This window comes from Bombus flavifrons, chromosome 5 (genome assembly GCF_040668555.2).
Source record: "Bombus flavifrons isolate JBK064 chromosome 5, iyBomFlav1_principal, whole genome shotgun sequence".
Lineage (NCBI taxonomy): Eukaryota > Metazoa > Arthropoda > Insecta > Hymenoptera > Apidae > Bombus > Bombus flavifrons.
In genome coordinates this window covers 17,352,231-17,379,293 of record NC_138446.1, presented here as the reverse complement: position 1 = coordinate 17,379,293, position 27,063 = coordinate 17,352,231, and the positions used below count along the sequence as shown (strand labels likewise).

At 49.0% G+C, this 27,063-nt stretch overlaps 1 protein-coding gene across 3 annotated transcripts in view; it reads left to right on the top strand.

Annotated features, from left to right (window-relative positions):
• Positions 1 to 27,063, top strand: part of tyn (trynity) — a 104,305-nt gene that overhangs the window by 65,259 nt on the left and 11,983 nt on the right. Inside the window, exon 1 of one of the 3 annotated variants that reach the window (XM_069112809.1) lies at positions 2,000 to 2,473. The exons of 1 other annotated variant lie outside the window; for it this stretch is intronic. The gene's annotated coding sequence lies outside the window, so the exon portion shown is untranslated. Of the gene's footprint in view, positions 1 to 1,999; positions 2,474 to 27,063 lie in introns of those variants that run through there. One more of the 3 variants, XM_069112811.1, reaches the window with a different exon arrangement.

Below are 27,063 nucleotides of genomic sequence, written 5' to 3'. Positions count from 1 at the left end.
AATCCAAGCGGTTTACGAGCACGGTCGCGCGGCAAACATTTTTCCCGCCCCATAAATATCCCGACGCCAACGTTAATGCGCTATACATGCTATTCGTGGTGCAGGACCACGACTCTCTTATGACGTATACGTCCGTTAACGATCCACCTGCACGGCTAACGAGTAGAAAGAAACTTGGTACTGGTGAACCAGATACGCTGTTCGCGATCGAGTCGTAAATCAAGGTCGACTCGTTGTTCGATTCCTTCGTTCGATCGTTGCTCCAGGTTCGCTTGCATCTCCACGAATTCGATCGTTCCTCGAAGGTAAATTGCGATACCAATAAATTTCCATTTCGACGCAAGAGTCTCGTCGACGAGCCATAACCGGACATGCATCTTCTTGTCTACCTATAGTCACGATGGATACGTGGAAGCAACACGTGTTCTCCAACTAAAAATCCGATATCGCGTTCGAACGTCGAGCTTGACCTTTCCCGTTTGAAGAACGTACGATCGATAGACGTCGGTGGTTGGATCTTCGGACGGATCTTCGCATGGGAGATTTCCACTCGCTTTTCGGTCAGCTATCGTTGCTTTGCATCGCGATGCATCCTATCTGCAGGGCGAAATACCTTCTTCGAGAGTATTTCTTTAAAATAACAGTTTCATGCAGCGGTGATTGTCATCAAGGGCCATTACGGAGTTAGAGAGCCGGTTGGTATCCTCGTAAATGGCGCAGTTAGGATATTCACGGTAGTTTGATATCTACGGCGAAGGGTTCGATCGGAGGTGACGGTGGTTCGGTCGCTCGAGGCAATGATCATCGTCGTTTCGTAGGAATACTGTGATCAGGCTCGAGGCTCTCGCGTCCACGAGATAGCTCGTTAGCGACAGTTATGTTTATTTAGTGGTCGATTTATCTGAATGGGAATTATGTGGAATTGCGTGCACGCGCGGATTGTACACGCGCGCCACCGCTGCGAGCCGAGCGGGACGTTACGCTCGCCTCTCGCTTCGCTTAATAGCCTTGTTAGCAGCGAGCCGACGCTATCGAAACAACTGTATTTGTCCAATGCTAGCTTCCGCGCGGAATACGCATGGAATGTCCAAGATCGGCCTTTTGCTCCTTCGAGAAAGCGAAGAAATAGAAAAAAGACGGATGGCGTGGGTCGATGCAACGTGCGTAATTCGATCGTGTCTTTTTCCTCCCACGCCTCTGATGGATCTGCGGCACTAACATCTTGCCGATGCTTCTTAATATCGTATTTCAACATCCCCTCTCAACGACATACAGTAAGAGAAGTTCGGTTTCGACTATTGTTCAACGACGGGGGATAGCGAGGAATCGACGTAAGCAGGCATACCGTGCGCGCTCGGTGCAAGAGTCAGCGGATACGGCCATACGGAATTGCAGAGACTCGCGGTTTCTAATCGGAGATCGCGTCGCCTCGCGCGACCAGCCATCGTCTACATCGTAGAAGTTCGCCGGCCGACGCACCGAATTAATCTTGCTTATTACCTCGACTTGACCCTCTGCCACGAAGTACGAACGTCGCTCGGGCTTCCTGGTTGCGATCATCTTGCGATCGATCTTGGAAAAATCTTTCCCTCCGCCCCATCTTCTCTTACTTTTCTTCCACCCTCCTATCTCTTTGCGGGGCAGCGTGACCGCCGATACCGTCGCGTCAGCGGGTCGTCGAGGGCGGCCTATTTCTCGAATTCTTGGTCGGTTGGCGGCAGCGGACGAGCGTTTCATCGCCAAGCAAATGACGCGGCGAACGATTCGGTAGCAGTTGACGCGACCGTCGCACGGAAGTCGAGGCGAGATACGAAGAGAAGGAGGAAGACGAAAGGGAAGAAGAGAGAAAGGGAGGGAAAAAGCGGTAAAATGTCACTGTTCCCTAATTACGCGAAATAACTAGCCTGTGCTGGGTTCGAGAGGAAAGCGAGAAGATAGAAGGGAAGGACGGAGAGAAAGAAGAAGGAAGAACGAGATAGAGACGCACGGAAACATCGTAGCCACGAAGAAGCGAGAGATCCCCCTTGGATGGAGCCACGGTACCGCTAGATCTCGCGGCCAATCGCGCGACCTGTTTACGCGAACGCGTCCAATCGCCGGCTAGGTTTGACCGGCAAGCAAACGCGACCACCACCCGGCCAACTCCGTTTATAAAGTGAGCCCGATGCGCCGCCTCGAAGACAGAGCCGTGCCGACAGCCCAACCATCAGGAACGTTGTTTTTTTTTCTATCCATCAACCCGTCCGAGACGAGTGTTCCGTCGTGTGTGATCGACCGGTGAACGAAAATTCGGTGAAGGTTTCTCCGTCCTCTCTGTCCTCCCTCCTTCTTCTCCTCCGGTTCTCCAAAGATTTCCGGTTCCGCGAAGTTTCGGCACAAGTTCGAGCGGGAACCCAGTGATAACCGAGAGTGATAAGAGAGAGCTGGTGAACCGAAGAATTCAAGTTCGATACCGAGTGAATTTCCAACCAAGGTACGTGCGTACCCAAAGTGTTGTCCAACCTATTCCTGGTGGAATAAGTGTTCGAACGCACCGGTGTCGAAGATTCTCCCAGGTCGATAAGGAATATTCAATGATAAGGAGTCCACCACGATCGATCGAAACGATCCATGGATCGATTAATCACCGCGAAGACGTGATAAGCTGAGTGACGAGTCCGCGACGGGATTTACGCGATGAGAATCTTCCTCGCCGTTGCTTTCGGATACATGTTCGTCCATTGGATGGCTTCGCACGGTTTGCGAGAATAGATAGAATGTTTTGGAGCAGAAACGACGCGCTGGTGGTCGTAAACGGTGGAATACGCGACGCGAAAAATATTCCAGTTGTAAATCGTACGAATGCGATCTGTTCTTCCTAAAGAGATTCTCCTCGGAGAGCAGAGGTTAGATCGAAAAACAGATAGATGGATAGACGCGAGCGATGATCGATCGAGTCGGGAAAATAAAAACCTGTGCGATCGGCGCGATGCCTCGTGGTCGCCATTCCCACGGTTCAGAGTCGAGCAAACGCGGTTCAAAGTCAGGGCCGTGTTGAGCAACAGTCGAGACCCGTAATATCGAGCGAAACCGCGCATAAAACCGACAATACCGATCCGACCATTTTCATTGCGAGTAGAGAGAGAGAGAGAGAGAGAGGGAGAGAGAGGGAGAGAGAAAGAGAGAGAAAGAACAAACTCTTCTGACAGACAATGCTACTGTAAGCTGCGTCGTGTCGTGTAAATAACAGGTCCGTGTTTCGAATAGATCGAGTATTTTTAGTCATTTCAACGATGCATCGAGCTATTGAATCGTTTGCTGTATTATGCCAAGCGAATCGTTGCATAGAAAGAAGACAAGTATTTCGAATAGGTGGAGTATTTTTAGTCGTACACGGACACTCGGCCGTCAAATCGTTCGTATTCTCGATAGACGTCCGATTTCGTGTCGGCCCGCGACGCCGGTCGAATATTCATGCTGGTACCTTGTTTCGACTGGTCGGAAGTCCGTCGACCCTTCGAACAACGAGTTAGTCTTTCGATATGTAAATTCCGCGAAGCCAACGATATCGCGTTAAATACGATTCCAGTTAGGAATTTCGGAGAAGAAGTTATAAAAATCCAAGTAAGATAGACAGATCTTAACGAGAGATACGCGGAGAGAGTTTTTCGAAGAATCATACAAGTAGTTTCGTACCGCGAAACGTTTAGGAATGGAAGTCCGACGTGTCGCGAGCAGGTGCGCGTTTTCTAAGGTAGAAGCGCGGTCCAAGTCGGTGAGTTCAATGCCAGAGAGGCGTGACGCCTGCCAATACTCGCACCGCCGGCGTCGTTATTCCGCGTACTCGCACTTTCGCGAAGATCGCGAATCGTCGAGTCGAGGAAGTGCTTGCGCCTCGATACTATCGTCGATTATCTTTCTGCCGAATACAAGTTGAAACGCAACGAGACACGGTCGACCGTACGCGTTTCTATCGTCCCTTCGTTGAGTCATTAAGGATAGAGCGGCGTTCGCGTAAACTCTTCTCGCGGAACGTTCGAACAATGGCTAATATTATTCACGACTGAGAAACGGAGCAAATGAAAGATCCGAATGAAAGTGTAATTGTCGGGTGACCGGAAACGTTATTACGTCCATTATGGTTCTCACGAAAGGTTCAACAACCATTAAATCATCGGGTATGTTCGTATATTTAATTACGTAACTCGAGCACACTTAATTACCTTTTTGTCACGCACATCTTACGCCGCGTGAAAGAATCCTGATTAACTCTGAAAACAATAAAACTAGAGGTTTTACTCTACCACGGTGAAACGATCACGCGTATACACGTACGTATATCTCGTGTATCGAAAGAAGAAGGATGCACAGAGGGATTCGCATAATGTTATAGCACGTTATAATTTCACAGTCTCGTAAGAGGACGATGAATAATCTCTGCTCTGTACTTTCATAAATCGCCAGTCATCGTCGGTCAGAAAATTTCAGCGAGATCCGCATCGGCTCGTCCAGGTGCTATATTTAAACGACCAACGATGCGATGCTCGAATGGTCGCTGACAAAAAAACTCTAATTCGTGTCCCCGAGATCTGACGCAGCATCCATGGTACTTGCACGGAGAATCGTTTCGTCTTGAAACGATCAACGCATCTCGGAAGATGGTAACGTTCGCGGGACTGCTGTTCTTGCACGATATAAAGTCCAAGAGAGAAGAGACTCGCTGGTAGAAATAGCGTGCGCGCGCAAGCTCACCGCTCCGTGACGGACTCCTTCTTCATCGCCGCCACCATCATCATCACCGCGATCATCATCCTCGTCGTTGCGATCGTCGCCGTCATCGTTCCTATGCTTTTCTTAAAGCAGCCCCACTTTTTGCCTTATCGCCGCTATGAATCGCCGAGTTACCAGCACCAATCCCATCAACAAAGTTGAACGAACTTGAAAACCATATTCGCCGCTTCACACGGGCTTTGCAAAGGAGTTTGCGAATTCCCATGCTCCTTGCTAATCTCGTATTTTCTTCTTACATCCGTCTTCGTTCGATTCGAGCTTTTACGACACGTAATTGCGTTTGAACAGGAAACGATTTGTTCCTTTTGCAGCTTTGATCTTATTCGTTAAATCGTGCGATTTGAGCGTTGCCGAGCGAAGATCGTTTCGCCTCGCTCAGAGCTTTCGCTGCCGCGATCCTGAATGGCCAGCGAAGAAGAAAAGTGAAGCCCGCGAGAGGACACCCCGAGGTGACAAGCGTGACGTTTTTCATTTGGCGATTCGCGCGAATCTGCCATTCGAGTCGGCGGTGTTCTCTTCTATCCTGTCGGTGCCTTTCCTTTTTCCTTTTTCCCCGGACTCGTAGCCACGACCTGCCCCACTATCTCGCGTTCAGCCGATGGAGGATCTTCCAGGCGCCGCCTGGCCGTTGACCCCGAAGCTGCCTACGGCCCTGACCATCTTAGTAGCTCCGCGCTTCGCTCGCTTAGATCATCGTCGGACGACCTGCTTCTTCGGCGACCCTTTGGAATTTTATCCCGCGGAATCTTTTCAGTTAATTAACGTTTCCTCGTCGAGCGTTGTTCCAACGGCAATCGCTCGCCTTCGTCGACCTTCTCGCCTCGCGCGATCCGCGTCAACCGGTCCGTTCGTCACCGAGAAAGATACCAACAGGTGTGAGACATTCCGCTCAGGAAACTCGTATCCCCGTTGCTACTTCGCTGCTACTCCGCTCTACAAATCTGACCAAGAATCTGGCGTATCTTTTTCGGTGATTAACGAGTAGAGTTGCCTCTTGGAATATCTCGGATCTTAAAGAATTTCGGGCCCCGGCTAACTTTGAACTTGCTGCGAGGTTCGACGAACGGAGTTCGTTTGGCTGGAGTCCAACGTTCGACAAAGACGCGATCGACTAGAAATAGCGATCCGTCAGTTCGCCACGGTATAGTCGCCAGGGGAATATATATGTGAACCGCATAACGGATGTCGGATTCATAAATGAGACGCGCGGAATGTCGTAACAAACGACCGGTTAGAGAGCGGCAAACAAATTCTCATTTGCGAACAATGAGGACGGGACACGGGTTTCGCGGACGCGCGGAACAAAAGTCAGATTACGATCGTATTAGATCGCTTCGATTTGTGCGTCTCCGTGCGACGACCTCGCGACGTCGTTCGGGTGATCGTAAAGAAGGATTGCAGCTTGGACGCGTTCACGGAAGACACGAACGTTCGCAGAAGGTATTTAAGGTATCTCATTATGGCTAACAATATCCTCGAACGCGCTCTACCCATTATCTCTTCCGCCCTTAATCAGTAACGCTCAATTTCTAACTCGTAATTTGCGCGGACGGTGTGTACACGCTCGAAAGGAAGAAGGTACGCAGTCGGCGGGAAAGTGAAAAGGAAGCGAGCCGAAGGAGAAACCAATTACTCGAACAGACCGATTAGTTCTCTAAAACAAACGGACCTGCCTGTCTGGGAAAAGCAAAACGAACGTAGTGCTCGACAAATTTTCGATCAACGACTACGAGAATAGAAGGAAAATAAGAAAGATGGGAACGAAGATCGTGCTGAGAGTCGATGAAAAGTATCGATACGGGGATCGAAACTGAGCAATGGGCAGTCGAACGCGAAGGTAAACTCGTAAAGGCGAACGAACCCGAGGAGCGAACGCGAAAGAAAAGGGGGAAGAGGACGACAGGAGCTCATTATTGAACACTTAGCACGTTTTAAAGCTACTTCCTGGCCATACTGCACAGATAGGCGTGGACGCGCGCCGCCGCATCTCTTCGATTCGCTCGACACAACCTTTAACGATTCCACGCTGCCTGCCATCGTCGGCAGTTCCTCGCGATTACAACCGAAGGCGAACACCTGTGTTCCCTGCACGGTCTAAAAATAAGGCGAAACCTCCGGATCAAGTATTCCACTCGCGTTCGAGGAAAATTACGCTTTAACTTAAGGCGATCGACCGTTTAGATTTCCTGCTTTCCTAGTCCCGCCAACGATCTCTCACGAAAGGAGCCTGCCTGCCAGTCAGCCTTGATCAGCCCAGAACGCTTCGTCCTTCGGAATAAAGTAAAAATAAAGCGTCGGGGTGTTCCCTGGCCCGTCTGAGAACACCTGCACGATCGGTCGTTTAGGGCGTACTGAAAAACGAAAACAGGAAGGATTAACAGCCTGTGTAATTTCGGCGGCCTGTGTAATACACGGAGAAAAGAAACACCGTAATCTCGAAGCGTTCACTTTGCCCGTGGTTATGGGGGCAATACATCCGGCAATTTTGGGCCGATTTTCAATCGCTAAACGGAGATCGCCGATGAAGATCTCCAACGAAGAACGCGCAAAGTACAGGATCGACGGTGGACGTTATGCATCCTCGCTTGATCGCGTAAAAATCGCCTGACGAAAACTCGAAATGCGGAGAAAACGCGATATCGCGACAGATGCAGTTGGCGGTTCGCGTTATTTGCAAATTGCTCGATCAACGGTACCGTGTTCGATTCTCGTGGAGGAAGAAGGTCGCGATGGAGGTACGCGACCTGGATGACTGGCACGATCAGGAGAAAAGGAAAGAAAAACCTGGTACCGATAGTTTGGTCTTCTCGTCACGAACAAATATTTGAACCCGTACGACTGGTAATGTTGGAACGTTCTGTTTGAAAGTCGTTCCGGTGAGTGCCCTCCGTTCGTTTCAGCCACCCTCGCTCGTAACTTTCCGTGGGCCGAATATGTGGGTAAAACGGTTCTACCGGTCTCCGATCCGGTTCTTGGGCCGTCCTTACATTTCGATAGACTACGCCACGCTCCACTGCGCTAAAAACACGCTTTAGTTTCCTCCCTTCGTTCGATTTTCCAAACTTTTCCAACGACCGTTACGCTTATCGGCGTCCGCCTAACGTTAGCGGCATTCTTTGCTCGATTTTCACGAGTCGAAGAATTACGAGGCCGCAGGAATATACGGCGGAGGAATCGATTCGACTGCTTGAAAGAACGAGCGTGCCGAAACCGTTCGCTGCAATCCGTTAGAAGGCCGGCCATCGAAACCGTGTCGTTCGCGGAAGGAACGCCGGAAAGAAAAAGCCGGTTCCTGTTCAGCGATCACGTTTGTTCGTCGACCGCAGGCGCCACGAGAGAAGGAAGTGCTACGGTTTGACCGTGATCTTTCGACGCCGATCTTTCGCCGTTTCTTTCAAAAGCAACACTCTACCAACCCGAAACCATATTGGACTATCAGGCTTCGCGATCCCGGAAAAGTCTCGCGAAGGAGTAGATTTCGCAATGAGCCTTCGCCGTATTCGGTTTATCGGAAGGATCGAGTAGCGCGTCCCATAAATGGCAGAACGAAGACGCAGGGGATTAACGGGAAGGAACGGATACGGACGCGGTTCGGACGAACGCGAGCTGATATCGTCGAACGGTAACCAAGTTTTTGCGACATCTACGCGCGATAACAACCGCCTCGCAACGGCTTTTAACTTCACGTGGGTGTGAAAATGGAGCACCTTGGACGGAGACGTCCTCGTTACCTCTATTCTACCGTATCGCGACGAACAGACTCCAATGTCGCTGGGCTTCGAAATCGTTTGGCGAAACACCGTTTAAAAATCGAGACGAAGTATCGTCTTCGCCGAAGTATCGATTCACGAAGCTGATTTAAATCGTGCCGGGCAAAGGACGTATTCTCGGCGTTCGTGATCCAACTTGCACGATACGTTAAGTAGCCGTGATGGTCACGCGGCCTATAACAATGCCATAAACGAAGAACAAAGATACGAAACGAGGGGAAGAACGAGACGAAGATGGAGATGGAAAAGCAAACGAAGACACGCGATTCCTGGAGAATATCGACTGTAAGGAGTTTGTGGACCACGCAACGGTAACCGCTCCTCTGGAGCGCGAATCGCGGAGCTTGTGTTCGAACACCGTTACACTTATGAGCGCGAACTCCATAAAACGCCACGACCTTAGTTATCGGAGTTGGCCGGCGAGGCCACGGCCACGGCCGCCAACGACGCCCACCGCTCGCCTTTATTTTCTCTCGCCACTGTGTTACCGTTAACCGTTGTGTTTCCTTGCGAATCTGATTCCGCGTCCCTCTCTGCTCACGACTTTCTCTATCGCCAATTTGTGCAAATCGGCGGCTGCTCGCAACTGTCGTCTTCCGGCGAAAGGGCACAGGCCAAGAAGATGTAGGACGAGAAGCTACGACGTAATGCTGAATCGTAAATCGAAACGCGCCAAGTAACGATAGAAACTCAACGGACAATATCAGAAAATTCTATTTAAAACTCGGTAAATCGATAAAAGTAAAATGAAAAATAAACGTTACAACGATAGAAACCATAATAGAAACGGATAATGACGAAGAGTTCTACCGAAAGAATCGACGAATCTCTTGGCAATCTATGGACTGAGATTAAAAAACGCGAAGGATTGAGAAAATGAAAGATGAAAACCAAACCGGAAACGAGGAGCCGCCATCGCGGGTGAATCAGTTCTCTGCCATCTATATACAACATCCTGTTGATTCCTGGCAGGGCTCGCGAGAGGCAACCTTGTCGTTAATGGCAATGCCGACGTCGAACGACTATTTATCTCCGATCTCGTTCGAGCATAGGAAGGAAGACTCAGAGGGGAAAAAGGAAGAGGACATTCCAGGCAACGATCTGTTAAGTGGCCGTTCGCGATCGAATTTCCCATTCGATCGATTATAATATTTCGAACACGGCCTCTCTGTCGTTGCCGAGCGTATCGAGTACGCGGTTATCGGCGATAACGATCATGATAATGGACCATCGAAGTTTTACGACTGATTCGACCGTTCGCTTCTGGAAAATGACATTTGCTCTACGAGCTTTTTTCGCGATCGTCGTCTATCGAACGATACGCATACGGTAGCCAGCAGTGCATAGCTTCCCGTTTCTGCCAATAATGCCACGCAACGGTGCTTCTGCCTCTGGTCGCGGCATTTGCGAACGCCGATATATAAATATCGAGCAATGGCAGATGGTGTACGAGTGTGTCACGTTCCGATTGCCCATTAACGGTACATCTTATGGATAGGATAGGATGGGATAGTCGTGGGATCGCGATCGCTGTCTCTAATCGGCCGTTCTGACAGATGCCACGTAACTTCACGCATCGAGCATTCTACCGATGGAAAGCGTTTCTCGTCGCTTCGACCTACCACCGATGGATCGTGTATTAAAACGTTTTCGTCTAAACGGCGATCCGAGTGAACTCCCGCCGGCTGAAAGTAAGTAATTACCGAGTCGACAGGCTACAAGCGGGCGTACGTAATTGCTAAGAATTTACGACGCCACCGTGGACGATTAATCGAGCAAAAGGAGGAATGTAGCCGCGGGGGGATCGTGCACTCGAATTTAAGGGGGGGTCGCTATTCGATTCGGCTGGCCAGTTTCGACGATTTCTTGGAAAACGATCGTATCGAGGCGAACAAGCGTAGGGACCTGTAACGACACAGCGGAAAATTAATAACGCGATCGAAACGGCGATAAGCGTCTCCTTTTCCTGTGAAATATCGAGGCAAGAGCAAAGAAGAGATAACGAGTCTCCGGTCTTAACGCGAATCTGTGATTTCTTAAGGTGAGTAGGTGTTACGTCGCGCAAGGCATCTGCACGCCATCCGGCGCTGCTTGACCGCCAACGGTCTGCGCACCGTCCTTCGACCCTCGATAAATCCAAGGAACCCGTAAAACGACAGCTTTTAATGCTATTGTTTTGACATATGTCGTCAATTTACGGAATAAGCTCCATATCCTAAAGATGCTTTCCGTTTATAGCCAGTTTAGAAAGGCCCTTGGATTTACTACACGCTATTAGGAAACTCGGAGAAAGCAGGTAGTGACTTAGCAAGAAACGAATGTTTAATCACCGGGAAATCCAGGTTTTCCGTTAAACAAGACATCGACTAGCAACATTGGTAGGAGGCTCCATCCCCTCTGGTCATTCTTTAACATTGACTTAAACCAATGGACATCGTAGGTCGTTGCCCTCGCTCTACTCACGAAAGGTGTGAACAACGAATCCACGTCCTTGATAAAAAGGGAAACACCCACACCGAGCTTTCTTCTGTAATCCTACGAAAACGAACTACAGTGAACATTCATCCTGTCGATTACGAGGCTACTTCGGTTGTCTCTCTTACTCGTTCCTTGACTACGTCATATCTTAGGATATCGTCTACGTTACTGCATATCAGTGTAAAAGCGTTGAAAATATATAACGTTTATAGCTCTGTTAATCACAGTGTTATACTTATTCAATCACCCTTATTATCCTAGCCGAAATAAGGGGATCGATCTATTCGCGGTGTCGATTCTTGCAATCGTAACGGGAATTTACGACTCCCGTTGACGCGCACTCTCGCAACCGCGTCTGCCCGCGATAGGCCGAAAATACAGTAGGGAAAAATTAGTTGCTCTTCCTCGAATAACATGCTCTCAGATTGACTACCTCGTAAACGATTAAAAACTATCGTCGACCCTCATCGATCACATCCGTTTTTATCTTTCTCGCTGTTCGTGCGACTCGTTTCGTTCGTCGTTTCGTTGTCTCGTCCTCGACCGCGTACACGACCGCGTAAGAAGACAATCGGCGGTGTCGAGTGTACGCGCGATTCCACGAACAGGCTTAATTAAGTAAAACAAGTAACTGTATCAATTAGGGACACGCTTTAGCCGATTGTTCCGTCCGACGAGAATATTTTGTGATTTATAATCGTTCAAGACCGTTACCTTTCTCTTCTCGCGACGAGGTATATCGCGGCGAAGGAAGAGAAAGAGAAGGAGAGGCGAACGCGAGAACCGCGACGAACCGAGCCGAAGAGAAGGGACGAGATAAAATCGTCGATTCTAATTCCACGCGATGCGCGCCTAACTGTATGCAATAACTGTGGCACAAGGTGAACAATCTTTGTCGACTTTAATGCGACTTTAACGACAGCCGCTCGCACCGTTACCGGTATAGGAATTTCCTGAGAATCAGTCGACAGAGAATTATTGTTTTCCCGCGGATTACACGTTGCAGCTTTATACCGTATCCTACGATCGTCGTTGCCGCGTAGATTCATCGCGTCAACTAACGTTTCGGAACGGGTTTCCGGCTTAAAAGCCTCGCGGTAGGCGTGCGCTATCTGGATCCGTGACGATTCGAGAGTTTGTCGTTTCGATTTACGTCTCTGCGAGACGAATCGCGTCGAGCTTGTATGGACACCGTTGTATGCGAAAACCGCGATACACGCGTCGTTTTTGCACACGTGTCTATCAGACGCCGCGTTTCCGCCTTCGAACGAGACGATGAGAAGGTTAGCGCGTACGGAATGACAAAAAGAATCACGTTCTTTTTATATCTGTAGATTTATTCTTCAACGGCGCATGTTTTCCTAAAACCGTATCGTGTTCGTTTAAAAAATCGACGCTGCTCCAACAAGCGTAAAAGCAGACTCGTTCGAAAACGATCGGTCGGCCTAACGAAAGAATTTTAGCCGAATCGCTGGTTCGTTCCTTGCCCCAGCAGGGCTCTCGCTTCTCCTCTTTCTCCCCGATTTTACGACGAGCTCCACCCCATCGTCTAGAGGCTGTTTATCATGGCGAGGAACTTTTATCGACCTTATTTTCGTTAGGAGGAAAAAAAAGAGGCAGGTCTGCCGACCTCGCAACGTATAATTTAGGAGCGATCGAATCTGCGCGGAACAGGGCCCACTAACGTGTTCTATCTTTCGCATGACGATCCTGGGAAGGAGCGTCGTTCGGTATAATTTTATGTTTGACTATCGAAGCACCGAACATCGAGCGCGCAACTTTCGTTCCTGGGCGCGCTATTAATATTCAACGAACGACGCGACCGGTCCCTCTGCTTGGCTGCTTCTTACACGACGAGTCCGTGGCAAATTAAATCACGGCTACATCGATACAAACAGAGATATTGACCGACTTAGACCGTTCCATATCTGTAAAGTTGCATCTGCCTGAATTTCATTAATTATAACGCTAAATGGAACGGGAGAGACTGGATCGCACACTCGACCGCGTGGTAGTATTCTCGGTCGTTGTGCAACCGTAAAGGGAGGCTGATACTCCTTCAATACCGTTAAAAGCAAGCAGACGCAACTTCCATCGTCCCGTTCCCTTTTCGATGGTAAACCTCTGATCGCCGACACTTCGACGAGGCAGAAGTTCTTATCTCCCGTCGAATCTTCCAATTCGCCACGCCCTCCCATAATTTATGGATAATAGAAAGAGAGGATGATCGATACGAATTTTTTGCGCATATCCATATCTAATTAACGCTACCGAATTTATCGACCCCGACGATTTATCGACGATCGTACCCCGACGCCGTGACTCTGCGTTATCGACCGACGTACGAACGAAACGTCGTACTTACGGTTGGACGAAAATCGCACGGCTATAGCGACGATCGACGAATCTGTGGAATTTTTCTGAAACCTGTAGTCGCCGCTCGAAGCGAAGAAATCGAGGCGAAGCGTCAGCGAAGAGTCACAACTGCGAATCGACGCTTCGAGTTTAACGGTAAATCGCGTAACAAATCGAACGGCCACGACCGATGAGAAATGGTCAATGAAACGCGGCACGACTAGTTTGGTAACTCGAATTGTCACCCGATTAAAACCGTTGTTCGGTCAACTTTTGCTCGACCTAATTCCAACTGACCCTGTACGAAGTTCAAGGCGAATTTCGGAACGAAAGTGGGCCTTCCCTTCTCCTGCCAGCGAAATACCATCGAGCTGGTAGAACCGCTGCAAAAGGAAGTAACCTTTCTCGATTGTTCTCCTGTCGCGAAAAGGTCACGAACCTCGGTCGGTATAGAACGAGTTCTCCATCATCCAAACAGATCGTAAATAACGTATCTACATATGTAATAATTATTTTATTACGCTGTTTTATCGGTAAGTCCATCACGGGGTTCCTATCGCCAGACAACGCTCGCGAGTTTCTATGATTAGGCAATTCGCTGGATTTAAATGCCATTGAAAATGGCATAGATACTGTTGAAATCGCTTGTGTATTCATTTTCAATCGCCGTATTATCGAACTCGAAGGCAAGCGCGCAGGATGTGCGACGAAATAATGAAAATATGTAGCGCACGATACGAGAAAAATGCATGTTACGATCGTGGCAAGGCAATGAAATACAAATTATTAAAGACTGTTAACCATTTCCAATTCGATGGCCAAGAATATTACGTGGATAGTTGATTTTATGTGCAAGTGAGATCGCGCGCGTTATTACGATAATTTCCATAGAGTGGCGATTCTTCCGCGAGCTGGTCGTGTCAGCGAATAGAAGAGGAGAATCCGCCTCGGGGATCGGATGAACTTGACACCGAGATTGCTTGTCTACCCTCGGCCGTCAGTCGTCGACCACCCAGATGGAGCAGTCTATTAGCTCTTAACTACGCGATTATTTTCAAGGAAGGTTCGTTTCGTTAAAAACGATCGGATCGACTGGTTTGTTGAATTGCGTACAAGCTTGCCACAATGTCAGAAGGGTTCGTTAAACGGAGCATTACCTTGATCATATAAAACGCTCTCGTGGGCTACTCGTGTTCGCCACAGTCGCTTGAATTCTCCTCGACTTCGCTACGGAGTAGAGCACGACGGTACCTACGGTTAGGCACTCCTTCTCGAGATTCGTTCCATTTTCTGTTTGTAGCTCCAAATCTTGATCGTCGAATGTAACGGTCGACTGTTTTAATAATTGCGAAACGAATAAATCGCGAAACGAAGGAAAGAAAAGGCATCGATGGAGAAAGGAGACGAGGCTCCCAACGTTTTCTCCTCCTTTCGACTCTAGTGTCGCGCTCGTCTTCGCTTAACGGTATAAACTTCCTCGAAACGAGGTCGAAACCGAGCGTTCGAAAAATCTTGGAATTGCGCAACCAGGCTTGGGTCTCCGGCGATTAATCGTTTCGTGAACACCCAGTCGCATCCATCGACTCATAATAAATCAGCGTACTTTCTTTCCGCGCGATGAACCGCCGCGTACCGTTAGCTTCTTCTTTCCGATTCTTTCCAAGAAACCGCAGTTCTCCGTGCAGAGTTTTAGATTCGTGGAAAAGAATCGTTCCGGTCATCCAGACTATCCCTTAACGTCGGTTAACGTCCGCGTTTCGCAACTACCTATATCCTGTTCTGTATCTTGCAGGGATAATTCTTCGAAGAAATTTCTTCGGTCAACTCTTTCGCAGCTATCGACGCGTATGTTACGTCGCATTAACTATATTCTCCTCTCCACTTCTTCTTCGCGTTTGTATCTTTTACAGATACGTCCTTTCTTTCGGATACTTCATTCATAAAATGCGTAGGATACGCAAAATGTAATAAAATTATATTCGGTACTGAAAGCAAATATTGAAATATAGTACTTATTTGGGACTATACAGGCCCGAGGAGAATAACTGAATCGATACTATAACGGAGTATACTTTGTTTCCGTTTGACGCATGTCTAGCTCTATTCGTGGATACATTGCGCTATATCAACACGTTGTCCGATACTACCGACGCAACAGGTGCATCTTTGTTTTCATGCGGCTTTAAAAACCACGTAGTATATAGTCATACAGTAAACATCTTTATGGATGAACAGACTTCTCAGAAAACACTCTTGCCCGCGACGTGCAACATAACGAGAGAGTGCTTCAAGGACAAGGTGATGACTCGTTCGCGGCGCGCGAGATGCTCCAAAGAAAATGTGTTAATCTCTCGAGCGTTTTGCCGGTATACCGTTCTAACGGACTCGAACTTCGCAAGTACGTCACGTTTGCTCGAGCTTCAGAGAAACATTAAGATCGCTATTGTGAAAACAGCGACGGTGACGTGTCTCGAAGGTAAACAACGTGCAACGTGGATCCTCCGTCGCGATAACGAAGCCGGTAACCCTATGATCCGATTCGAGACGCGGAAACATCGAAACTGGCTTCTGCCGTTTTTGTCGCAATTAAACGATTCGAGTCCCCGAACGAATCCCAAAGGACTCGACGTCTCGCAATATTAATTTTCTCGTTGATTCTACCCTTTCGATGTCATGGAAATTCTACGAGCTTACTATTCGTGATACTCGATTGACGAGTATCCCGAGTTGCTTCGACCAGCGATACATCGACGTTCTACATAATAAATGTATATAGGGAATGTGGTTATACTCGTAAATCGACGAAGAAGAAAATGTAGCGTAAATAGTTAATCCAAACAGCGAAGCGAGATCCTTAATTATAAAAGGCGACGTTCAACTGCGCGGACTCAGTTGCCCTTTAATTTGGTGCTCACCGCGAATGGATACGGAACGGGATGCCTAGGGAATGAGGATGTTTGTTCACAATAGCGAGCATGGTTGCTCGTGGCTGGAGAAGGTACGTAGCGCGCCTGCGGATTGATTACAAGGCATGCAGCCCTGCTTGCTGCTTGCAGCGCGCCGCTGTTGCTTTGCCACGGAGCTACGAAAGAGTAATAACGCAAGTGACTTTGGTCCAGAATTGCCACGTCCTACGTAATTCTATTTAACCGCCGTCCACGAAATGGATGCAATCGACTGGATTCTGTCGGCACGATGACACGATTCGTGAAATGCAAGCGTAAACGACGAGCATTTAAAGTTATGAAATATACGTACGTATAACCAATGCCATCTTCTTTTCGTATAATTTTATTGCCTTCTTTTTGCACAAATGTAATCGTTTATTTGTCGAATACGAAAGTAAAGAGCAATAGCGACGAATAGACCAAAGAACAGTTAATTCGGTACTGTATCTTTCAATTTCGATGAAGACAATCGGTTTCCACGCGCCATTAATCACGCAGAAAGCAAGGATCGGTAGTAAACGAGTCATTCTAGCATCGGTCCAGCTCATCCTCGGCAGAGGGGAACGAATGACAGGGAACGGAGCGAATGAAACGGCAGAAAGAAACGAAAAAGAGCGAAAAATTTATTCGAAAGTTTTTCTACCCCGGAGTCTTGCCAGACGATCGACTGTTCTGCAATTTCACGGCTGATATCGGATATTACGAACCGCTTGCTCGTTTGGATTCCTTTCCCGAGATGATAACGAATACGCACGGGAATGCGAGCTTGCCGATTTTTCCTGACATTGAAAAAAAAATCTCGCGATGAACCGGGAAACATCGAAAATCCGTAGTTAGCGAACGAACCGTAGAAATCGACATGTTCTTGACTCTCGTCTAGTTCGATGCTTTCTTGATTTTTCATTCGCGTTTCTTCCAATTAACTCTTTCTTATGGACTCAATCTTCGCTCGCGTTCGACGAAACTGATCGACGATGGGAAGATCGAAACACGTAACAGCGAACTCGCCTTCGCGATACTTGGATCGATTAGGGGGCGTTAAACTCGTTTTCTCTTCGTCAGAGGCATCGAAAGCGCGTGGCTTGTCAGATTCTTGTTTAAACAAAAACTAGACGCGCCGAACCACGAGAGGCACGTCCAATGGTGCCCTTTGATTTCCAACGATCGCCGCATCCGCCATTCGTGCTGCACGCACGCGGTGGTGCACGCGTTGGTCAGTGCCGCGAAACGAGCGCACCATGATTCGTGCTTCTTCCACACGCTCTGAGCGAGCTTCGTCAACCATCCAGTTCATTAACTCTAAATGATTTCTCGTTCCATAGCGCACGAGTCGTGCGTAATTGCGTAAAAGCTATCGCGTGTAATAGGAAGACAGACTCGCTCTTTCCCATCGTCTTTGAGAATCAGGATATATCGAATTTACCAGCCAGCTCTTTCTTTTCTTCCTTTTTCCATACGCGACTGGTTTACAAACCTCGAGTGGTTTACAAAAAGGAACCGAGCAGTCTCGCAAAGCAACCTTCGCTTGAAAAGAACGCGTAATGTTGATATCGGATAACCTCGCTCCTCGTATAACTGGATATTGCGAGCAATATCGAAGTTAACAACTAAATCCAGGATATTTAACCTCGGTCGTGTTGTTTCACCTGGCTCGTAGCTATATTGCCGAACTTTATCGACGAAATTGCCAGCAATCTCGTTCTTTTAGTACGTGTCGTGTTCTTCGTGCTTCGAGGAACATAACATAATACGTACGTTTCGATGGAGATGAGAAACATACCGGACAAGGTAGAGTCGCGTGCCCAACGTTTCTGCGGCTTTCGAGTTACGTAAACGCAATCACGATTACCTCCAAGTCTCGTAAGCATGGTGAAAGTACATCTTCCACTCGACACTGACCCGCTTTTTCAGCGACCGTGAAACAGACTCCTGAAACTTTCTTTACGCGAGCTCGTGCGGTTTTGTATGATGATCCTGAAAGCTGATGAAAACGAATTCGCGGCGCCTACACTGGATGCGTGTTCCGATGAACTCGACACGTCATATCGGTATGTAGACGTATTCGAATGTGTGCATTTCGGCCTTCGGATGCTCCATTCCTCGAGACGTGCATCTACCGTTAGCATCAGCCGTAAGTCGAAAGTCCACGCTTTAGCGTTGTTTCTCGGTTTCCTTCCAACTTGATCGACTCTAGCTCTTTATCGATATTTATCGATTCAGGTGTCCGGATTATGTTAAGTATGTCGTAAAAATTAGCAGGTATTCATCGACGATCTCGATGGTCGATCAACATCGCTAGATATATTTCAATGACCGTAGAAGAGGAACGAAGATAATTACTCGAGCTGATAAACGAGCCAGTCATCGTATCGTCGTCGTGAGTCGAGATCAACCGGTAGGTTAATCGCGTAGTTTAAACGTTATGCAGGCGAACACGGTTGAAACGTGGAGAGAAACTGGATTCCGAGACCATTCCCGCCGATACATCCGAGTCTCTCGAGCTTGACTAATTGATCGGCGCTCGTTGCACACTTCCTTATGCCGAGTAATCTACGCTTATCCGCAGCCGTTTAACTCGAATTATGCAAAAGTCCAACCGGCTCGCAAATCATCGAACAACGAGCTCGCCGAGAAAATTACATGGCCAACTACGAAATCATACGCGATTTCCTTTACTGCCGGGTCATCACTTATCGCCTGGCGAGCATTCCCATGGACGTTCGATTACAGGCTGTTTCGCGGCACGTGGGAGCCGCTTCGAATGTGCTTTCACGAAGTAAAACGAATCCATGAAATGCTTAAACATTCTAAACGATCGGAAGATTATCTTTCGAACGAAATTTCGCGCCTCTTGTAACACCCTGGATGTAGACTTTCCTACGAGCATCGACGCGCGTGGGATTTCGAATAACAATCGCTTTTCTTAATAGCAAATCGAGATAGAAATTTCAACGAAAAGTCTTCCCTCGATCAATCGTTTGTAGTTCGTTAAAGCGTTCCACTTGTACGACGAAGACGAAGGTCCACAATTGCCGTGAAATCTTTAAATATCGTAAATTACGAAAGGGATAGCTTCGACATCCTGTACATAGGCTATCCTACAAGCACACACGCGCATAGCGTTGTAGACAACGTTGCGTTGCTTCCCTTGATGGCAAATTGAGATAAAAATTTCTTCCAAGTGTTCGGTCTCGAAAAATTCTTCGTGGTTCGTTAAAGAATTCCACCCACGCGACGAAGAAAGGAGAGAAGAGGGAACCTCGAGCAGTCGACTCGATGGCCGTGCATCGTCGTCGGCGAACATCCTAAGGAGAATCATTAGTTTCGAATCTCGGCAGTGTCGGGACTGGAATAGCGAATTTAAAAGAACTCCACCGAACAAGCAGTTTCGTGTAACCGAGATCCACGAATGACTCTCCCCGGTGGATCCTTTCGTTCTTCTCGCGTTCCAAGCTGCATTCTTCCTCCTTGTTCGCCGGCTTGGGCATCCTTGTCACGGAGCTCGGTGTTGCGGTAGATCGTGTCCTTGAGCGGTACATCTCCGGCTCTTCCTCGGGCTCCTTTTTCCTTCCTCGTGTTCTTTTTCTACCGCCGGCTGCCGGCGTTGCTTCGTGGCGGGTTTCTTTCGCTCGCCTATTCCTGGCCACTCCATTTGCATGGAGCGCAACAAGAAGAAGACAAAAGGAAAGAGAGAGAGGGAGAGCAAGAGAGAGAGAGAGAGAGTGAGAGAGAGAGAGGGCGAGGGAGAAGAAGAAGCAGAAGAAACAGGAGGTGGAGGCAACGGAGAAAAGTCGAGAGATCCGCTTAGACGGCTGGAAAAATCGCGGAACACGAAAGCGAGCCGCTCGTGCATCGAGGGAAGAAGACAAAATGTCGCGGGCGATGGTTTTACATGGTCGTGGCTACGTAATATCTGCCGGCCGGCTGCACGACCGGATGCTGCGTCTCCGGCTCCGAGTTGCCTCGTTTCGCGGCCGAACACCGTGTCTTGAATTTGCAACCGGCGTTTCCTGCGCGCTCCGAGCCATCTGATAAGCCGCCCTCCGCCTCCAACTCCATCCTTTGCTCGTTTGCTTCTGCTTTTTACAAGATCGTGCCCTTCGACTCTTCTTGTTCCTTGCGCGGGTCCCACCGCCGCGACCACACCGCGGCTACCGATCATGCCGCCAATAATCTATAGCTGCCTGGCGACTCGTGGCAACTATACGATTCCACCAAAGCCATCAACTCGTTCCGCGACACACGTTCCACGGCGACAGAACCAACGGCACAAACTCGACAGCCACCCTTGCAGTCACACCGCTGCAAACACACCGTCATGGACTTTTACCTCGCGCCGTTCACCTACCAGAGTCACGTTAGGTCGCGACAGTGGCACCGATCTAACGGACCACCCGCGGTCGTCTTGCTTGCAGTTCCACATATTATACCTACTATTGTACATCTACGTAGCAACCCTTTACAAGCAACGGCTCTCGCTTGCGGTTCCTCGTCCGGCCAGGCTGCGTACCATTGTCCTATCGCCAACATCCGCAACTTCTAGCTGTATAACGGAGTCCCCTGGTGTTCTTGTTCGGTCGTTGCGAAGTAAGTAGCAACGTAACGAATGCCTGTAGACTGCTTTCTTGACGCGTATCGCGTGCTCGATCCACCAAGTGTTCTCGGTAGGTCGATCAGAGGCATCGAATCTCATTTCCAAGCACGTGATACTTTTTCACCGAATGCGCGCGTTTAGCCTGCCATTTCGAATCGTATAAATGCTTCTATCGGTAGCGATGACATTCACCGTCAGTTGCGGTTAGTTGTCCATTGAAAATTCAACAGATTCCCGGTAATCCTGTGGATTCCATCGTAAAGCGTTGCGAAGGTGCAGTCACGCGACGTATAGCGCCATTTCGATTCGCTACGTTGATAGGCTACTTTATCCGGGCGGCAAGCATTCCCGCGCGAACATCCATTCGTCGACTAAACACAGTAATCGGACGGAAGAGGACGATCCAAAACGAAATCGACTCGCCACCACCTTCCACCAGCTTCTTCGAACGATGAGACAGACCTTCGACAACTGCCAATTTACTCGATTCTCCAACGAAGAACGCTCTTGTCTCTTAGCTCCTTTCCGCGCCAAGGAATCGGCCAAACGCTTCATCGAGCTCTGAAATCACGCGATTCGAATCGTCGATAATAAGCACAGCCAGAGTACCGATCGCTCGCGTGCAATCTGACGGAAGAGATCGATGGAAACTCGCCAACTTTCCGAATCGATTCCACGATTTGCCATTCCTAGAATGCGAGTCTACCGGAGATCTACCGGAGATTTATGCGCTCGGTGATTCTGTTTGCGCATCGAGGCGTGACGAAAGTCGTAGAATATGGAAGAAAGACTCGTTCAACGTGAATTCGCGGTTTCCAGCCCGATACGTTGCCTGGTTCGTCCTCGGCGATCGATCGAAGGGCTCGCGTAGAGAGAGTGACGTGTTTTGTGCGATTGAAATATTACGGCGTTCAGCGGGACGCTTTCGAGGATCGTTCGGAGGAGAAGGAAGCTAGTCTTGGCGCGCAGCGTTCACCGCGATGATTAAATTTACATGAAAAACGAAAAGCCCGAAGCTGGCAGGCCGACGTCTCTGCCTGGCGGATGTTACGTCGGCGTTGACGTGGCAGCGTGAAGAGGAGCTGACAAGCTGGAATAGAGTTCTCATCCGTGGATCCGCGCCGGTTCGACGAGCGTTCACCTTTCAAAGTCGATTCTCGTTTCTGTCGACCCGGGAGTAGCTCGATCGCGTTGCCCCCTTCCAATTAAAGCGTTTTCTCGTTAATGACCGCGCGCTCCCGTCGCCCTATCGAATAAATCAAGCGAACGCGCGACCCCGAATAACGTTCGTGGCAAAAAGTCGACAGCGCGCAACGCTACGAGCGCGTTCGATTAAAATCATAATTAACGCAGAAGCAACAGGGTCTATTTGCGGAACGAAAGATAATCGGACGTGGATCGAGGTCGAGGCGGACGATAGCGCTAATCCGATGATCTTGAGTAAATTCGAAGGCGTAGATCGAAGCGAGGAGGTCGCGGCCGCGCTGCCCCCTCGTATTATTATTCCCGCGGTACGAGAGCGCGCAAGGGAAGCGAAGGGCTTCTTCTCTAGCGGGACGAGGTCGTTGCTCCGCGCATCTCTCACCGGCAGAAGGTATAATCATATTTCTTACCGCGTTCCCTTCGTCTATCGACTCCCCTTCGTCCGTCCACTCTTATTTCGTTTACACCGTCTCGCGTGTCTGGAAACGGCCATGAAGACAACTACGCTGCAACCGCTAATTACTTCGAAGATTTATCGAGATCGGTTGCCGCGCCTGTGTACCTTCGCCGGATCGATCGTTATCACCGAGCCTTGTGCTTTTCCGTCGGACAACGTTCTGCTCGCGACAAAATCGATCGTGGTCTGGACTCGGCGCGAACGAAGAGCAATTTCTCCCGTTGCAGACGGATGTTGCAAGGTCGATGTTAAAGCGATGTCAAGACGAAGATCTTGCGGCACGCTTCGTCGATTCCTAGGTGTCTACTCGCGGAGGAACTATCGGAATTAGAACGTCTTCGTTCCTCCAGCCGTGCGTGATATAACTAACTATGTATGATCGTATAGCTCGCCGCCTGCTTTCTCACGGAAGACGAACCCAGATTCCAGAGACGGAACGCGCGATTTATACGATCGACGAAACGGCGGAAAAATCATCGAACTTGGTTCGCGGAGATGGCGACCGTACGGAAGAGCTTCCGTGGAACGAGATCCATTGCACGGTGGAGGATCGAGGCAGCCAGCTCGGCACCGATTTACGTGCCTTCATTGTTTATGAATCTCTTATTCTCCGAAAGGAAATCGCTGCTCGACCGCTCTACCCCCTCCGTCCATCGTCTCATTATTTATGAATCTACTCGCGAGCTACCGTTCGCCGCGGTGCTCGTCGAGATGCACTCGTAAATCAGATCGTTGAAGTCGACCGTTGCAGGGATCGCGGCGTGATAACCCTGCGAATGCCGGGCAAGCCAGGCCAGCCATCCCTCTTCGATCGATGCGATCGCTCCGAGGCTACAGCTACCGACTCTATGTCACTGACCATAATATTCTCGTCGACCGTTTACGATCCGCGCCGAATGAGCGTCTATAGGAAATGGTCCGCGTCGTTAAAAGGAAAATTGAATACTCGCCCATGATTGGTTGGCGGAATGGCTGTTGGAACGTCTTCTGTTGCTGCGGAGGGACGCGAGAGGGCGCCACGATTTACGAGCGAACACATCGTCTTCCCGTTTGACTCGCACCTACGTAACTTCCATCCATGACTCTGGACGATGAATTTGTTTATCGCGATCGGCGTAGATCTGATCTTTACGCTGGCGCGAACATTCGTTCGCGAAGGGAGGCTGCGTGTTGTGACGGAGAACGCGTTCGTGGTCCAAGCGGTCTTAAGCGAAGACCGAGTCCCGGTTCGGGCTCGGGGCTCGCAATCGGCGACGATCTACCATCGAGTAAAATATGTAAATGACGTAGACCCTGCCGGAAACGACGGGTGGGGCGAAATTAGCCGACGGAAACGATAGTATCGCGGTTTTTAATCTGCCATGCTCTATCCTCCGCGAATTCCCTTTCGCCTTCGAGCATACGTTTCCACGGAACGCGAGCAACGAACGAGCCCGCTAATCCGCGCTGCTTCGCGCCTCGCTCTTGACCTCGTAATTTCACCCCATATTTCGGACATCTGGAACGAATCGATTAATTGTACGAGATGCTGATGAATTTGTGAGTCTCTTTCTAGAAGAGATCGATTCTAGACGCGAAAACTAAAACTTAGGCGAGAATATACGTCGAGGCTTCTCTGTCGTTCGAGTTTAAAAGATATACGTATAAGGACAACTAAGAGCGAAGCTCTTACCTGTAACCTGCGAACGTGCGAGTATCTTGCGCCAGTGTTGCCGCGTCGTACGAATAAATTATCGAAACGTACCGTGAAATGACCGAACGTACGATTGGAAAAAAGGGTCGATGTAAAATCGATGGACTCGAAGGACTCGTTAGCGAGAAGGCCATGGTGCGCAGTGATCGCTGTGCGAGAAAGACCACGCGGAAAGACCACGGACGACCATTAATCTAAAGAGCGGAGACGTTGCAAGGAGCATAAATCTGCATGTTGCAGTAGCTGTGCTCGCGCAGCATCTTCCCGCTATCTGTCCAGGACGCACGATCGCGAGATCGCGATCGTACGCTCCGAGAGTTTATCTCGATGCGCGAACTAGATTTATCCGGCTAATGTTGGCCCCGTCGTTCTGCCCCGTCGTTCTGCCCCGTCGTTTTACATCGCCGTTTTATATGGCCGTTTTACACCGCCGTTTTACCCCGTCGAATGGAGGCCGCTGAAAATCGTTCGAATTACGTGGGAATACCTAGCGATGGAGAAACGATGCTCAAAAATCTTCGAAAATAATCCCGTGAGCAATTTTCTCGAAGCACGTCTCCGCACCGTTACCATCCGCGTAATTTGTAGGTAATAGGCGGTAGATAACCGTCGATCGACACACTTTTGGCGGTGCGGCTACGGCTAGATGGGACGGGAAACAGATACAGAGTGCTTAGGATCAATTTCGAGTCAAAGACCTCGAGAAACAACTGTGTGGATTATTCTATACTCTGTTGAATCGTGTCGCATCGCGTCAGGTCATTTTACACTCTAGCTTTTTCAGTCTACGATCCCTACAAAAGGTATTCGTACACCATTGTATTTATCATTGTACCATTTACGTACTAATCAATTAGGTCCAAGTATATTAAGTTACGTATCGATCCTCGGTACTTTCGTACGATTATAAAATTTTGATACTGTAGCGGCACACGAACTAGAGGACAATTCGAGCCACGTTGTTGTCTTGCCTCGGAGTATCAACACCGTTAGGACATACATAGTGTAATAATAAGTAAACTCTGGGCAAAAACAACGTCGCCGCTACGTGTAAAACCGTCTAACAAAAGCGAATGGAAATTTACCGGTAAGGTGACGAGTTTATCATTCTGAATCTCGTTCGATCTTATCAGCGATTTATACACAGTCTTTAGCGTATTTATTAATTGTTTATTAATTACTTTAAATACTCTTGACGGTTTTAACATCGACTCATCTCGTCATTTAAAACCAACGCCCAACCATCCTCCACGATGCTGTGAAAATGAAACGTAGAATCGAATAGAAAGATGCTTCCTCTTCTGTTTTCCGCGACACGGTAGCACGGGCTGTGACAGTTAAATCGCAAATCGCGATGGTTTAATGGACGGAATAAAAATGCGTGCGACGATTCGCGTGTAAACGATTCGACAGACGTTCGTTTTCGGTACCGTGAACGGGAAGGTGTGTCGGGTAATTGATTCTTCACGGAACCCAAAGATCCCATCGCGTAATGGCGCGGACGGATCGCCGCGAGTGCTCCGCATAATTCCCCGAGAACAGGCGATCGTGACTTTGTAATTAACCGCCGCCGAGAAGTAGCCGATTCTAATAAATGCCGTGATCCGCTCTCTTATCTCGTCTAATGATTAACAATTTACCGGAATCGCTGGATTTAATTAAAACGACATGGAACGCCGACCCCTGTTCCTGCGTCCCAGCGGCGGTCTCGCGAACGCGTCCTTAGGATGCGCGTCGTGGTGTAGAATGTCGCTCGATTCGACACAGTGCTCCAACTACAATCTCGGTTACCAACGGCAAAACCGATTAACTCGGAGCTGGACAAGTCCGTTCGCGTAGCCTGCCTCGGGCAATTTTCTCATCCGTTACGAATATCGTCTGCGAAGCATTTTTCAAACGCTCTTCGTGAAGAACGCCGAGCACTCTACAAATAACCGTGGCACGTTGAGTCGCTCGATCGAGTCTTTACGCGGTACTCGGTTCGCGTCGATGAAAGATTATTGCTATCGCCATCGAGGAGAAAAGATTTCGAGGCAACTGTTGAAAGAGCTGAAACGAACGATATGGACGACTGAAAATCCTCTTCTCCCAGCGAGCAAATGGTTTTTCGAGAAATTAATTAGCGGATTGTTTTACGATCGCGCTAGGGAACGAATAACGCGCGGTCGGATTCTAAGATGCGCAGGCTACACGCTTAGGCAAGAACCTAATTGGAACTATCTACTTGCGAGAGTAATTGCTTACGGTAGCGGGAGAATGCGAAATTATTAAGCCCGCTTTAAAAGCACGATGACGCATAGCAACTGGACGTTCTAAACGCAGAAACAAAAGGTAGAAAAATGCGCATAAGCGCAATTACGTTGCTCATTACCGTTCGTCATTCTCGTTCGAAGGTTGGAAAAAATCGCTGGCGAAAGAACACGTCGCTGAGGATGCGCGTCGCTTATGCATGCAGACGTAATCGCCGCTCGCCGTTCGTTCGTTTAACGAACGCCAGATAGATAACCGTTTAATTGCCCCTGCTCGAGTTCGCAGGCTTTTTCTGGGTCGAGGGAGGAAACGCGCGGTTGGCGACCTGTTTAGTATCGACGATTCGATCGGTTTCTGGGTTGGGAACGGCCGCTTATTGCCCTTCGAGGGCCACGGATCTCTAAAACTAGTTCGTTACCGGTGGACGAGTTAATAAGGGGGATAGATTCGCTCAGGGCGATCTCGTCGACGTCGACGAAGGATACGACGGGGGAACGCCTCCGCGAGAGTCGAGTGCATTTGTTACGAGATCATTGTGCCTAGTC